A 16,700-nucleotide genomic window follows, 5' to 3' on the forward strand; every position below is an offset into this window, starting at 1 on the left:
TCGCCCCTCCCGCGGCCCCCGGAGAGCACCCGGGGCGGGCGGGGCGCAGGGGAGGGACTAGCGGGGGAGGAGCGGTTACCTGGGGCGGTCCCGAAAGGAGCCAGCGACGGCCGTCCCTGCTCGGAAACTGGGGCCCCCGCCCGCCCCTAACACCCCCAGGGCAGCCCTGAAGAGAAGCGAGGAGTCCCCCAGCGCCGTGCTCAGAAGGTGGGGACCCCCACCCGCTCCTAACACCCCCAGTTCTGAGGAGAAGCGAGGGACCACCCCCAACTCCGAGCTGGGACAGTGGGGACCCCTCCATGTGTCCACAGACTCCTCCAGCCCCTCAGTGGCCCCTCCCCCCCGACGAACAGGAAGCAAACCATTACAAGTAGCGGGAGCCCCCTCCCTGCCCCTAATGGGACCCTGGGGCCACCTTGGGGGTGGGGGGGGAACAAAGTGAAATCCTTTCCCGCGAGAGGTGGATCCCTGTCCCCCGCGCAGACCCCACTCCCATCCCGAAGTCCAGTCTGAACTGACACAGCCCGGAGCTCGGGGTGCAGGCTTTGGGGGCGCAGGGCAAGCCTCACTCCCCAGTCTTAATGGGGACTCCCCCTGCAGGAGTCTCCGGAAGCCTCTCCCCAGCCCACGCGGTGGGGGGGGGGGGCGGGGGAAGGCTTCTCCAGCCCGAGGGGGGAGAGGGGAGAGGCTTCCCCGGCCCCAGGGGGGGGAGGGGCCTGTGGGGGGGAGAGGGGGTGCGGAGGGGGGAGAGGCTTCCTCTGCCCAAGAAAGTGTGAGGAGGAGGAGGGGGGGGAGAGAGAGAGAGAGGCAGGAAACCCCTCCCCTTCCCCTCAGGAGGTGCTGGGGCCCTGATGGGTCGCTGTGCCGGTCACAGGCCAGCAGTGCTGGGGCTGGACCCCCGCCCAGACTATCAATATATATATATATTTAATTGAGATGTTAGCTTAATATTCTGTCCGTGTGTATTCAGGATGCAGAACATCTTGTCCGCAGAAAAATCCCTGAGTCAGATGCCTGCTTTGGCCCTGCAAACCCTCCTACCGGCTGGCCAGGCTCCCACCCAGCACACCCTTCCCCTCAGGGGTCACCCGCCTAGCTACTGCCACCTTCTGTCACCTCCGTGACTCAGACAGAGGGGCGCAGGGCAGAGGCATTGCGTTGCACCCCACGCCCCCCCCCCCTTAGACAACTGCAGCAGGGAAGTTTTCTGGCTTCTAGGCCGGCAGAGAGTCAAACGTCAGATTGTGGATTCAGACGCATGAATTTCACGGAATCCTTTCTCATCAAAACAACAGTCATCTGCCTTGGGAGTCAATCTGGGTGGACTGCCCAGAGGAGACCACGTGTGCCCCCAGCCCTCACTGACCCGCTCAAGGCATCTGTCTCTCCTCATTCCCCTCTCCCTGGCCACAGCCTTGGGGCCAGAGGAGGGTGTGGACCCTGGGCCAGGGCAAACAGTAGGCTCTTCCTGTGGAGCAAAGGGATGCTGGAGCTGGTGCAGCCTTTTTGGCACCTTGAGGTAAGTCAGCCTCAGAATAATGCGTGCATGAAAGAAACCACCTGCTTTGTACCAAAGTCAAAACCCAGAGACCCCTCCCTAACCCCGGGGAAGTTTCCCGTCCAGCACTGTCATCTTCAAAAGAAAACCTCAGCCTGGCCAGTCCTTAACTTCTGTCACGGGCTGCGTGAGGACTCAAACTCCTCTGTTGACACCACCCTGAATGTTCCAGAACATTCTGCAGGCAGGGCGCGCATTTTATCCCTAAGGGGCTAGGTCTCCATCACTCGTCACTTGCAGCGAATGCCAGGCTTTGAGGATTGTTGTTTTATTTTATTTTTTTCAATTTATGTTCATCCCCACAGGCATTTTGAAGACTTTTCTTTGTAATTCGTTAAGTTGGCTTTTGTTTTTTTCAAGCGCTCCCTTCCTTGGCTCAAACTAAAAAATTTCCATCACATTTTCCGGACACTCTGACATCAGGAAGCCCTGAGTTCCAGAATCAAAATTAAATGAATTGGAGAAGCATCCGGAGTTGTATCCAAACACCAGGGAACACATCTTTGAAGGGCATAGGCTGAGACAGACAGATGGACGAGGGAGGGAGCTCGACTCAGAACAGGCTTCTTGGTCTGCATGCATTATACTGGTTCAGCCTGGGGACAGGATGGACGTGTGAGCCTGTTTGCATCCGTGTAACACACACACACACACACACACACACACACACACTAGCCCTTCTCCCACTTTCCAGGGACGATCCTTTGTTGACCACAGGGCTTTGTGTATTTACCTGGAAAAACTGGGGTGGGTGGTGAAGGTGACGGCCGCACACGTATTCACGAAGGGACGGAAGTCACCTTAAGGTGACAGGGTCCAGGTCCTGACTGATGGAGCTCACAAAGGCCAGCAGGGGTCAGTATTATCAATAGTCCGGCTCCTGCTGGCGTCCTGCCTGGGGAGTCCAAAGAGGCGTAAAAATCCTGCAGAAATTCCTTGGGAACGCGAGCCAGGTGAGTCTGGACTGTGGAAACGGCACGCGGGGCTGAACGCCAGGTTTTCGGTCTCTGAGTCAGTTGGGTTATCTCCTGCCCCGGTAGACGCTGGTTTTTCCATTCCTTGGTTCCCAGAAAATTGTTAACCACTGAGGTTTTTGTAATTCTGTGTCGTTCTGACACCTGCAAGCAAGTGGTGCATGAGGGTGCAGGGGCACAAAATAGTTGGGGGGCACCTAAACGGACATGCCTTCTGTAAGAAAGACTCTGTCTTATCTTTCTTTCCCCGGAAGCGGGGTGGGGACCCCTAACACTGTCAACACCTCGACCTCGTCTGGTCCTTCTCTCCTTCTGAAGAATGATTTTGGGGAGTTCGGTTTCCAAGGAGGATACACATAAATGCACCAAGAACACCCCAAACCCATGCACGTTGCCTAGAAACGCTCTCTGGGCTGTCCACACCTGTAGTCGGGACGATTTCTTATACGGCGAGGGATGTCTTTGTTATCTGTATTTGCTAACCTCTCTGCACTGCATCTGTATTAGTTTTGGTTTTTTCTTAATTTTTTTAATGTCTGTTTCTGACAGAGAGAGAGAGAGAAAGAGAGAGAGAGAGAGAGATCGGGGAGGAGCAGAGAGAGAGGGATACACAGAATCCAAAGCAGGCTCTAGGCTCCCAGCTGTCAGCACAGAGCCTGACTGGGATAGATGGGTGGGTGGATGGATGGATGAGTGGGTGAATGAAAGATAGGTGGCTGGGATTGGCCAATGGCTGGATGCATGGATGGGTATGTGAATGGATGGATGGGGGCCTGGATGGATGAGACTGGGTGAATGCATGGATGGATGCATGTGATGGATGGATGGATGCATGTGTGGATGGATGGATAGATGGATAGATGGATGGATGAATGGGTAGATGGATGTGTGGATGGATTGATGGATGGATGGATGGATGGATGGATAGATGGATGGATGAATGGGTAGATGGATGGATGGATGGACAGATAGAAGGATGAATAGATTGTGGATGGATGGATGATAGATGGATGGATGGGTCGATGGATGGATGGATGGATGGATGGTTGGATGGACAGCTGGATGGAAGGATGGATGATAGATGGATGGATGTGTGGATGGATGGATGGATGGATGGGTGGCTAGATGGATGGATGGGTGCCTGGATGGATGACTGGGTGAATGCATGGATGGATGCATGGATGGATGTGTGGATGGATTGATGGATGGATGGATGGATGGATAGATGGATGGATGAATGGGTAGATGGATGGATGGATGGACAGATAGAAGGATGGATAGATTGTGGATGGATGGATGATAGATGGATGGATGGGTCGATGGATGGATGGATGGATGGATGGATGAATGGATGGTTGGATGGATGAGGTTGGGAGTGATTAGCCTATTTCAGCTCATGAGGAAACTCCCTGGGCCCATGGAGCTCATGAGTGGCAGGCTGGGATGAGAACCAAGTCTTTCTGGTTCTGAGTCTAGGCTGTTTGTACCTTACTGCCTCTGGATTGCCTGCAAACCACTGGCATTTTCCTCAGAGTGTCCACAGCAACCAAGAGAAAGAGTGTGTTTTATGCTAGAGTTCTTATATTAGAAAGTTCACGGGGTGTGCCTGTCAGTGGTCCACTCTATTTTAAAAACAGTCCTTGGGGCGCCTGGGTGGCGCAGTCGGTTAAGCGTCCGACTTCAGCCAGGTCACGATCTCGCGGTCCGTGAGTTCGAGCCCCGCGTCGGGCTCTGGGCTGATGGCTCAGAGCCTGGAGCCTGTTTCCGATTCTGTGTCTCCCTCTCTCTCTGCCCCTCCCCCGTTCATGCTCTGTCTCTCTCTGTCCCAAAAATAAATAAACCTTGAAAAAAAAAATTTTTTAAAACAGTCCTTTAATTAATGTAGGAGAAAAGGTCACGCGTGAGCCTTAGGTGTGTGTATCTTCCCCCCTCTTAAACGTGACGTAGGTTGGGTCCACTGCAGAAGTCAAAAGATGTAGTGAAGCTACGTAATATAAAAACAACCACTTTGTTGAAGGGGCTAAGTTGTGGCTTGTCTGGGTCAGAATCAAGAACAAATCTATTTCCCAGAGCCCGCGAGTCTCCCCCTTATCCCGGGGGACACGTTCCAAAGCTCCAAGTGTGTGTCTGAAACTGCAGATAGGACCCGATCCTACATGGGCTATATTATCCCCTGCACACGCATGCCTTTGGCAAAGTTTAATTTATCGATCAGGTGCAGTCTGAGAACAATAACGATCATAAAATAGAAGAATTAGAACAACACACAGTCCTGTAAAGTTATGGGAACGTGGTCTTTCTCTGTCTCCCTCAAACATCTCGTATTTCTGTACTCCCCCTTCTCCTTCTTGTGATGACGTGAGACGGTAAGATGTGACATGATGAGATGAACTGGGGTGAATGATGTAGGCACTGCGACGTAGAGTTAGGCTACTGTTGTTGACCTGGCAATCTCTCAGGAGGATTATCTGTGTCCCCAACCGCAGATAAGGGGACCCTCTCGAACTGCATTTGGAACACGAACGCTATTTGTCTCTACGTGTGTTTCAACAAGGAAACAACCCTGTGTCTTCGCACCGTGTGGGTGGCCAGCATCCCAGAGTGGCGTCTTCCCTGCTACATGCGTTGGCCGTGACGGTCACGGTCACGGGCTGGAAAGAGTTGTCCTAGACTTTTGGTGAGGCTAACTGCATTCCAAAGGCTGTGCATTGAGATAACGAAACTCCTGGTCATTTTTTACATCTACGTGAACGTGGTCCATGGCAAAAATTGCATCTGTCTTAATTCTAAGACGTATAATGGTTCCAGTTATATGTAAGATCCTACCCCAAAACTTAGCGGTTGAAGACACCCACACACGCATTTGGCTACAAACAAACAAACAAACAAACCGAAAACCCTGCAGTGTGGGAGGGCTTGGCCAACTTTGGCTGCTTGTGCAAACATGAGTAAGAATTTCAAGATGGTGGCAGGAGACCGTTACACCAAGTGTGGAGCCCCCTTGTGACCCCAGGTGCAACTGCACACATTCCCGAAATCAGCTCTGGCTGAGATGTTGGGTGAGGCTGTCCCACGGACACCACATCATGAGCTTCCGGGAGGACAGAGGGATGAAACCAGGTCATCATTTATGATCCGGTTGGGGCTGACGGGAGCCAAGGGTTGTTGGTCGGGAGACCGCTGTCGGCCACAGGATGGCCGTCGATCACTGACGAGCTCGGGTGGTTTCCCGTGATCCGTCTTGTGGGCAGGAAACGTTTGACACGGGCCCACGGGTTGAAACAACCCCTGTCTCCTTCTGACGGTCCTCCTCTCGGGGGATCCTGGCGAGGGGATCCCAGTGTGGCAGGATGTTTTTACCTCAATGCCCGGGATCTGTTGTCTCCCCATGTTGGAGAATGAAAACGTTGATGCAAAGTGAGCAGGAGGAAAAATCGATTAGAATAAAACATCCGGAAGGAAGAAAATGTGCAAACTGTCTTAACAGAGAGGAGGCACTCGAAAGCGAATGCCCGAGGACGGCCCGCAACTTCCTTGTTTATAAGGTTTTGGGTGCCCCCCTCCCCCCTTATCTGCCTTATTGGCTGGAGAAGTCTGGGTGCTGGGTTGCACATTCCTGACTGACTCACTTGCAGCCTATGAGGGCTGCTCTGTGTCCACGCTGGACCCCGTGGGTCTTAACGTTTTATGGCTTGCTGGTGATTTTTATTGTTTTTATTTCAAAAAAGATTTTGTTTCTTAATCTTTATATATTCTTGCGAGGCACAGAGATAGAGAGCGCGAGCAGGGGAGGGGCAGAGACAGAGGGAGACACAGAATCCGAAGCAGGCTCCAGGCTCCGAGCCGTCAGCCTAGAGCCAGACGCAGGGCTCGAACCCGCGAACCGTGAGATCATCACGGGAGCTGAAGTCAGACTGAGCCACCCAGGGGCCCCTCTCCTGCTTGTTTTTAGTCCGGTCTTTTGTCAAATCCCTGAGGGCATCCTGGCGGGGACGCAGGTCGCCTTTGTTCCATTCTTAAGACGAACCTTAAGCCTGGGCAGGGGGGACGGGGTGGGGGGCGTTTGCTGTGCTCAGACGCCCTGCCTGTTTTGTCCTGTCTCTCCGTGTCATACCAAGACCACCCCGCACCCTCCGTGGACTCGGCAAGCCACCTGCTTGCCCCAGATCAAGCCACCGCACCCGCTTGCTCCCTGCAGGGACAGGCTGGGTGCTGTGCCACAGAGAACAGAGCGCGAACAAAGCCAAAGGGCACTATGCTTTGCAATGCAAATGCAGCTTCTGCAATGGACAGGGGGCGTCCAGGAGGCCAGCGGTCCCGTCTACGGTCATGCCGTCCCTCGCGTTGGTCAGTGCAATGCAGGCCATGACTCGTGCCCACACATGAGTTCCTCGGGCATCATCTCTGTGCCCCAAAAGACTGACCTTCTTAAGTATTTGCCAACACCCCCGCAGTGTTCTTTTCACCTCTAGGGCGCCCAATAACGTCCCCAAGGGGTTTGCGATCCCTTTGGTTTTGGGGGGGGGGGGAGGGAGAAAGACAAGATGACCACTGTCTGCGTGGGAGCCGCTTCTGCTGTGCGTGTGTTATACTTACTTCTGGCTGGAGGTCGAGGTCAAGTGAGCTGGTCTGGGGTGCAGAGATTCTTCCCAGATTTCAGCAGCGTTCCCCGAGTTGGCTCATGGTGGCCATTGATGGGCAGAGAAAAAAAAAAATCCAACAGGATTCGGTAAACATTTAACTCACACGTGAGCCACGTGTCCCTGTTTTTTATTGCAGTGACAAAGTCAACTTGGGTGACGGTGCTTTTTGGGTCTTTGGAGGAGATTCGCATCTTTATTGTAAGGAAAACTGACCCACGACCGTTGACTTGTGGGCTGGGCGTGTGTGTTTGCGAGTTCGAGCCCCGCGTCGGGCTCTGTGCTGATGGCTCGGAGCCTGGAGCCTGTTTCGGATTCTGGGTCTCCCTCTGTCTCTGCCCCTCCCTGACTTGCTCTCTATCTCTCTTTCTCTCTCTCAAAAGTGAATAAACACTAAAAAATTTAAAACACAGTCTTTGTATCTCGGGGTAAGAGTCACCGTGTTATCGTTCCAGGAATTGTCGAGCAAGGAGACAAAGCGTCCGTGGCTCTGAGTCATCTCTGGCCTGTTTCTACGGTCCTCATCGAAACCACCCCACACCGGAGAATGCGTGAACAACCAGAAGAGGTCCCTGGGAGACAGAAGGGGCCAGGCCAGGTGGCAGGAAGGGTGTGGTTCTGTCAGTCACCCCAGGGCGGGGAAGGGAGATCAAGGGAACTCAGCCAAGAGCACCAGATGACAGGAGGGGCCGGCTGCGTCCTGGAGCTGGGGAAGCCTGGGCCGGAGCGGCTGCAGGGGACTGCACGTGGGGTCAGGGACTGTGGCCAACGCTAGGCTGCATTTGCAGCAGCCTGAGGACCCGGGGAAGAGAGCAGGATTGTGAATGAACTTCCTTGAGCAGCCGTGACAAAATATCACCAAACTGGGGGCTTAGAACAACAGGAATTCAAGCTCCCCCAGCCGTGGACACCAGACATCTGAGATCCAGGAGGGGCAGGGCCACTGAGACCCAGACAGGGCAGGGCCACTGAGATCCAGGAGGGACAGGGTCGCTGAGATCCAGGCAGGGAAGGGCCACTGAGATTCAGGAGGGGCAGGACCCCTGAGATCCAGGCAGGGACCACTGAGATCCAGGAGGGGCAGGACCCTTGAGAACTAGGCAGGGCGAGGCCACTGACATCCAGGAGGGGCAGGGCCCCTGAGATGCAGGCAGGGAAGGGCCACTGAGACCCAGGCAGGGCAGGGCCACTGAGATCCAGGAGGGGCAGGGCCGCTGAGATCCAGGCAGGGCAGGGCCACTGAGATCCAGGAGGGACAGGGCCACTGAGATCCAGGCAGGGAAGGGCCACTGAGATCCAGGCAGGGCAGGGCCACTGAGATCCAGGCAGGGCAGGGCCGCTGAGATCCAGGAAGGGCAGGGCCGCTGAGATCCAGAAGGGGCAGGACCACTGAGATCCAGGAGGGTCAGGGCCACTGAGATCCAGGCAGGGCAGGGCCGCTGAGATCCAGGCAGGGCAGGGCCGCTGACATCCAGGCAGGGCAGGGCCCCTGAGATCGAGGCAGGGAAGGGTCACTGAGATCCAGGCGGGGCAGGGCCGCTGAGATCCAGGCAGGGGGGGGGCCGCTGAGATCCAGGGTGGGCAGGGCCACTCAGATCCTGGAGGGACAGGACCCCTGAGATCCGGGCAGGGCTGTGCCTCCTCCAGAGGCTCCAGGGGAGGGTTCTTCCTGCCTCTTCCAGCTTCTGGGGCTCCAGGCGTCCCTGGGCTTGTGGCCACATCTCTTCTGTCTGTGCCTGTCTTCACGTGGCTTCTCCTCCATGTCTGTGTCTGTGTCTGTGTCTGTGTCTCCTCTTGTGTCTCTTAGAAGGACACCTGTCATGGGGTTCAGACCCACCCTCAACCAGGATCGGCTCATCTCCGATCCTTCACTTTCCCACATCTGCAAAGACCGTGTTTCCAGACAAGGTCCTGTTGTGAGTTCGGCTGGAGTCCAAAGCAGGGGAGACAGTGTATAACCCACAGCAGGGTCTTCTGCCCTGACTCACTCCCTCAGGTTGGCCAACACAGCCCAGAAGCCAGCACAACCCGGATCTCCGGACGCAAGCCGTAAAAATCAGCACGCAGTGCAGACAGCCGGGTGTGGACGGCTGGAAGAAAGTCTGGGGGCCCAGGGCGGAGACTGAGCAAAGAAGTTACACGTGTCTCAGGACGGCAGCGGGAAACCCCTTCTGCTGGGGCTGAGCCTTCAGCTTGGTTGCATCATGAAAACGTCACTCTTGGAAATAGACGATTACGAAAAAAGCGGTTATTTCTTGTCGTGATTCATACAATGCTGCTATTTTCCCCCAAAAACTCAAACTAAAACCATTACTTGTGAAAGCTTCCTCAAGTCCTCGCGGTTTCCATGGATTGTGCTTTTTTTCAGCCACACGCGAGCTTATCAAGGTCAACAGCCTTGGTCTCAAACAAAAGCAAACCATCCAAACAGCTTTGTTTCTGGCTTGTTTTCTCCTAACATACAAGGATAATTTATTCCTTAATAATAATAATAATCATAAAATAATAACAATAATAACAAATGTCAGGGGCGCCTGGGTGTCTCAGTCGGCTAAGTGTCTGACTCTTGAATTCAGCTCAGGTCATGATCTCACGGTTCGTGGGTTTGATCCCTGCATCAGGCTCTGCACTGACAGCTCAGAGCCTGCTCGGGATTCTCTGCTCAGGATCTCTCCCTGCCTCTGCCCCCCTCCCACTCTCTCTCCCTCTGTCTCCATCTGTCTCCTGCTTCCACTCTCTCTCTGTCTCAAAAATAAATAAGGCATTTAAAATAAAAAAAAAAATAAAGACGATAAATAAACATGAAAAAATGCACACCTTGGATGTAAAAAAGCTGTGGAACTGATGTCATAAGTGTTCCTTTGGAGAAAATGGGTCCTGAAAGGCACTTTGGGAACATCAGGTGGTTTGCTGTGATGCTTCAAGAGACCAGAAGACAAAAGAAAGAGGCCCATGTTGAGTGAGGGCCAGGGCGGGGCCCGGGATTGCGGGGAGCCTCCCGCAGCCCTGCCTGCCCCTCAGCCAGGGGATCTGGGGAATCCCTTCATCGCTGGGTGGTGCACTGACTCAACCAGATGGCGCTCCTTGGTGTGGGTGGGCCACGCCTAATCAGTTGAGTGCCAGCATGGAACCTAAGAACAATGGAGGACCCAGGACTTGCTTGCACTCTCTCTCTCCTCTCTCTGCTGCAGCAGAGACCTCTGTCCTGTCCCACATTTGGGCGCGAAGGTCCTGGATCTGAGGCCTTTGGACTCAGGCCAGATAACACCTTGGCTTTCTCCATTGTCCATGTTACAGGCGCAGGTGGGAGCACCTGTGTCCCTCCATAATCACGTGAGCCGATTCCTATAATAAGTGCCCTCTCCTATGTATTTGTGTCACCTGTGGGTGCTGTTTTCTCTGCAGCAGGGCCTTCACTTAGGAGGCGGAGGTCATAGGTGCTCCAGGAAAATGACTGAAAACACAGGTGGCTTCTGAGGCCACACGAATACAGCAGGGCCTGCAGTGAGGACATACCCTCCCCAGGAATCTCCAGAGTGCATCAGCCCTGCAGACGCTCTCGGTTTCACACTTCTGATCGCCCGCGCTCAGCGGGAATACGTTTCTGTTGTCTTGAGATCGCACCCCTCCGCCCCCGCACCCTCCAGTTTGTGGTCCTGGCAAACAGACACCAGACACAAGGGAAAAACCACGCCCATGTATTTTCCTTCCCGTGTTGGATCCTTTTGTGCGGGACGGTGTGCAGGCGGGCGGGAGCAGTCCCGTGTAGCTTTCGCTCATTCCGAGGAGTCCCCACCCCATCCGTCAACGTTTCTCAGCCCCGACAACAGAGTCCTGAATGGTTTTGCAGAAATAGAATAAAAGGTATTTATTGCACGGATACGTGGGTGCTGCCGAAACTGTGACGACCTGATGGGGAGGACACAGGTCATGGGTGGACACAGGTGCACCTGGGAAGCGTGTGCAAAGTCTCACTCTGTCCTGTGCCCCTGGTCCTCTGGCTGGTCCTCGGTTGCATCCTGTGATAGTGAACCCGTGACCTAGTGAGTAACACGCTTCCCGGAGCTCAGAGCTCATGCGGCCCGAGGAGGGGGTCCCGGGTCGCTCCCATCTGTAGCCGGTGGGTCCGAGTCTCAGGTGAGTTCGGGGTTGGCGTGTGTGGTCGCAGAGGGCGGTCTCATCGGGCTGAGCCCCCCACCTCCCCGTGGGGACCTACCTGCCCACGGCCTCGGGCACGTCCTGTGGGCACAGAAGTCCTTGTGCGAATCCTAACATCTCTGAGCAGTTTTTTCCGAGAAAACCCGTGTTCTTCCCTTTTTCTCCAGCAGCCCCGGGGCGGGGGGAGGGAGCGGGGGGGGGGTGACAAGGGTGCCAGAGGTATTGCTATAGGACCAGCTTCCTCCTCTAGGGGGTCGGAGCCACACGGGCGGGCGGTGCAGGCTTGGGCTTGTGAGCTCCACTCACAGGTCAGGCAGCAAAGTGACCCAAGTCACGCCCCAGATGTGTCCCCGCTGGGCCCCCCTCTGGCTCAGCTCTCCGCCCCCCGGCTTCCCTTCCGCTGTTTTTGTTTTCACCTTCCCCATGGAGATGTTGTGGGCTGTCCCCTGAGCCCGGCCTCTTTAACCACACACAGGGAGGTGCTGTTCTCCCGGAGAGCAGGTCTTGCAAAAAAAAAAAAAAAAAAAAAAGAAGAAGAAGAAGAATTAAAAGAACAAAACGCACAGACCCGCTAAAGAAAAAGGCAACGGGAGAGAAACGTTCTACGGGGGGCAGCAAACGTATACTCTGAACTCCGCTTTCTTTGCAATGTATCTTTTTTTAAACAGGTGGAGACAAGGGTCGCGGGGCAAAGGAAAGCCGTCTACGCGTCTAGCTGGAGCCCGCACACCCTGGTGGATGCCACGGGATGGGTCCTTAACCCTCGGCCCGGGAGAGAAGTGATTTGCATTCCTCAGGGCTCTCTCCCCAATCCGACGGGCTCCCGTGTCTGGAAACCTCCAGAAAGTCAGGACCTAAACACGGTCCAGGAGGCCACGGCTGGTCAGGACGAAGGTCAGGGCGGTCAAGTTTGGTGGGGTCAGGACCCCCCTCCCCCACCTCCCACGACTTCCCCAATAAACCCTCGGGCAGACGGATGGGGACTGATGTCCAGCAGGTGGAAAGCAAGAGCCCAGCTGAGGCCGAGACTGGCCATGGACGGCTTCCTTCCTCCCTTCCTTCCTTCCTTCCATCCTTCCATCCTTCCTACTTTTCTTTCTTTCTTTCTCTTTCTTTCTTCCTTTCTTTCTTCCTTCCTTCTTTCCTTCTTTCTTTCTTCCTTTCTTTCTCTTTCTTTCTTTCTTTCTCTTTCTTCCTTCCTTCCTTTCTCTTTCTTTCTTTCTTTCTTTCTTTCTCTTTCTTTCTTTCTCATTCTTTCTTTTGGTCTTTCTTTCTTTCCTTTTTTTTTGTTTGTATTATGAGGACTGAAAACATCGGACCATCAACAGATGGTACAGTGAATTTTTCTTGCAGAATTTAAAGATCTCGCTAATGTGCAAACCCAAAGCACTTGACGGGCAGGTGGAGACAGGTACCCCAGGTTTGCAGTTAGCCTGAAGAAAGGCTGGTTTATTTAACGGGAAACCGTAACAGAAAAGGCCCCATGGTTAGCAATTTACGTGTTACCACACTTTTACAATCAGGTCAACAGACGATGCATCATCACGGGTGACACTATAAGGCAGAAAAGGAGACAAATCCAATAACGGGGCCATAATTTCTACAACCACCTGTGCAGGGAAGTCCTTACTGCCCATTAACCCTACTGGTCTTATTATGTTTCTTTCAACGTTACCCACTATTGGGGAAAAGAACACACGTAGGCACCAAATTGCTGAGTCTCCTTCTTGGTCCATGTAGCATCTCCCTCCCTCCCTCTCTCTCTCTCTCTCCATCTCTCCCCTTTTAACTAGGTTTCATGCCCAGCACAAAGCCCAACATGGGCTTGGAACTCACAACACCTGAGATCAAGAACTGAGTTCACATCAAGAGTTGGATGCTTAACCAACTGAGCCACCCAGGTGCCCCCCATGTAGTGTCTTTCTCAGTGTGGTGTGGGGGTGATGCCCTGGAGACCGGCTGGGGGCAAATACATCTCACTGTCCACCAAGAAAGGGAGAAGAACCAGAGTGCTCCAGGAGAACCAGGCCATGAAAATGCCACCTACTCGGGCAGGACCATCGCATCCAGTCCCCGACTGTCCTGTCCTTCCTGACTTGGGTCAACCTCAGCTTTCCCACCAGTCACTCCAAGAATCAGCTGGCTGTGGCCCCAACCATCAATTATCTGGCTTCTAGGTCACACCGAACCCCCTGACCAGTCCTGTCGAGGGGGGCGTGTCTCCTCCTACCCCGTGGGCAGATAGAGAGCCTTCCCTCCAGGGCCGTCATAAGGGCAAGAAGGGGTGTGTGCAATGGGGCAGAGGGAATGCGTGAATATGCTTGCAGACAGGACAAAAAGGGCCAGGAATTCAAGCGACTTTTGAAAGAATGCCCTGCAGTCATCGGTGCCCGGCTGGGCTCCCACTCAGGACACAGCGCATACTCAGCAGGCCCCAGACAAGGGCTCCTGTGTCAGGGAGGGCTGCTGCTGACCAGGCGGCTCACTGGGCAGGAGGGAGAAGACTGAATGACGAGGGAAGGAATTTGTGGAGTGGGGGTTCCCACAAACAGCCCCAACAGAGGAAGCTGAGCCAGTTCTGGGGTTTTCAGCATGGCCCTGACAAGCTCGGTTTTCCCGGCTGGGTGCTGGAGAACCACACATCACAGTGAAGGAGAAGCTTTGGAGATGCTGGTTGATAAAGGAGGGAGGGGAGACCCAGGGCCATGTGAGGATTTGGGAAAGGTCATGGTGCAGAAGAGGCAGCTGCACTCAATGCCCAGGGCAACTCTTCGTCTGCATTGGGATTTTCTCTGGACTGCAGGACACTGGGAGGAGGGCCCACTGACTCAAATGACAGAGGGCTGGGGATGTAATTCTCCCTTTCTGACCCAGACAGGAAGTCTTAGCTGTGTTTTTCGTAAAGGTACCTTTCTCTATGTGTCTATCCAGGCATCCACTCAAACATCCATCCATCCATCATATCTATCTATCTATCTATCTATCTATCTATCCATCCATCCATCATCCATGCATTCATCCATCATATCTATCTATCCATCCATCCATTCATCATATCTATCTATGTATCTATGTATCTATGTATGTATCTATCTATCTATCTACCTATCCATCCATCCATCTACCCATCCATCCATCATGTCTGTCTATCTATCTATCTATCTATCTATTCATCCATCTCTCCATGTATTCACCAACCCACCCAGCTCTCCAGCCAGTCTCAAACATCCATCCATGCATCCATCCATCCACTCAAACATGTAGCAACTCAAACATCCATCCATCTACCCGTCTACCCACCCATAGAGTTATCTACTCAAACATCCATCCATCCATCATATCTACCTATCCATCCACCCACCCATCATATCTATCTATCTATCTATCTATCTATCTATCTATCTATCCATCCATCTACCCATCCATCATGTCTATCTCTCTCTCTCTATCTATCCATCCATCCATCATATCTATCTATCCATCCATCCATCTCTCCATGTATTCACCAACCCACCCAGCTCTCCAGCCAGTCTCAAACATCCATCCATCCATCCATCCATCCACTCAAACATGTAGCAACTCAAACATCCATCCATCTACCCGCAGACTTATCTACTCAAACATCCATCCATCCATCCATCCATGATGTCTATCTATCTATCCACCCACTCATCATATCTATCTGTCTATCTATCTATCTATCTATCCATCTTTCCATCCATCCATCCATCCATCCATCCATCCATTATACCTATCTATCTATCTATCTATCCATCCATCTACCCATCCATCCATCATGTCTGTCTATCTATGTATCTATCCATCCACCCATCCACCCACCCATCATATCTATCTATCTATCTATCTATCTATCTATCTATCTATCCATCCATCATATGTATCTATCTATCTATCTATCTATCTATATATCTATCTACCATCTATCTATCTATGCATTCATCTACCCATCCATCCATCATGTCTGTCTATGTATCTATCTATCTATCTATCTATCTATCTATCCATCCATCCATTTTTCCATCCATCCATCCGTCCACCTATCATATCTATCTATCTATCATCTATCTACCTACCTACCTATCTATCCATCCTCCCCCATTCATCCAGTCAAACATCCATCCATCCACCCAGCCACCCATCCCTGTGCTTGTTGCTGTGTATTCTTTCCTGTCACTTAGAAAGCACAACAGTCCGAAGCAGACCAGCTGGACCCAGGAGAAATGGTGCCTGCAGGTGGGTCACTCACCTCACACCCAGGATGGGCTGTCTCCCAACACAGCAGAGAGGCTGAGGAAGCCTGTCTCCTTCATTTCAGACCTAGGAAAGGAGGCGCTGGGAAGTCTTTAGATTGCACCAAGCAGAAACCAGTCCCCCAAGAAAGGAAGGTTGGTGCAGGTGCTTGCAGGCTGTGAAATTCATGCAGGGGGGTCAGGAAGGTAAACTGAGGCAGGCTCACCACCAGGATATCCTGGTTGCAAGCACAGACTTTGGAAACATCACCAAGGAAACCTCTGAATCCTGCTTCTGCCTTCAAAACAATCATGCAGTTTGAGATGCCACGAGCATCTCGCCTGGAGAGTAACACCCACTTTGTCGTTGTCTGTGTCTGATAAACACCCTCAAACAGTCGTAATCAGGACAAAAGTCTCGGTAGGCTTGGCTCCCTCAGTTCACCTGCAACACCCTGTCAGGCGATTCGAGGTCTTGAATGATTTCCTGGTCTGTGATGAATGCTGCTGGCATTCCCACGGACGGGTCCTGCTGTCACGCCCTCACGGCGGAGAAGCAGCTGGACAAACACACACAGATGACTCTCGGCTTCTATCCACGCCCCAGGTCGCTTCTGTTCCATTTGCTGAAGCTGAAACCCTGTCCCCTCCTCAAGGAACACACCTGGGCCGCTTCTCCGGGCCACCGCTGGACCTCATCTGATCACATCATCCCTCGTCGGCACCTGTCACACCTACTTGGTCCCCCAGCCTTTGGGGGTCCTGCTCCGGGGGTCCTGAACGCTGATTCAGAGCAGAGCTCATCAAGGAGGTGGCAGGGATGATTTGCAGGAGTCCACGGGCAGAGTTTCAGACACCTGTGGTAGACAGAATGAGTGAAATCTTTATCACAATAACACAACTGCTAAGGTTGATGCAAAGAACTTGGTCAACCTAATTAAGGGGGGAGCTCCCTCCTGCCCCCAGATGCCCGTCTCTCCATCTCCCTGCCCCTGGCTTGGGCTGTGACGCAGCCCATTGGTCACGTCCTCATTGGTAACGCACTTCCCTGTAGCCTTCAAGTCCAAAGTTCGCTTTCCCATCACGAAAGCGGTCTCTGCTCACTGCAGACAACCAGGAA

At 53.2% G+C, this 16,700-nt stretch overlaps 1 long non-coding RNA gene across 2 annotated transcripts; it reads left to right on the forward strand.

Annotated features, from left to right (window-relative positions):
• The first annotated feature begins 80 nt into the window (after positions 1 to 80).
• On the forward strand, positions 81 to 9,632 carry LOC125159264 (uncharacterized). 2 transcript variants are annotated; one of them, XR_007149742.1, is made up of 4 exons: positions 81 to 207; positions 1,219 to 1,519; positions 7,628 to 7,770; positions 8,980 to 9,632. It is a non-coding gene; the product is annotated as an uncharacterized LOC125159264 (long non-coding RNA). The 2 variants fall into 2 exon arrangements; XR_007149741.1 differs by lacking the exon at positions 8,980 to 9,632 and having other exon boundaries at positions 7,628 to 8,392.
• The last annotated feature ends 7,068 nt before the right edge of the window (positions 9,633 to 16,700 follow it).

Source organism: Prionailurus viverrinus, unplaced genomic scaffold (genome assembly GCF_022837055.1).
Source record: "Prionailurus viverrinus isolate Anna unplaced genomic scaffold, UM_Priviv_1.0 scaffold_48, whole genome shotgun sequence".
NCBI classification, from domain to species: domain Eukaryota; kingdom Metazoa; phylum Chordata; class Mammalia; order Carnivora; family Felidae; genus Prionailurus; species Prionailurus viverrinus.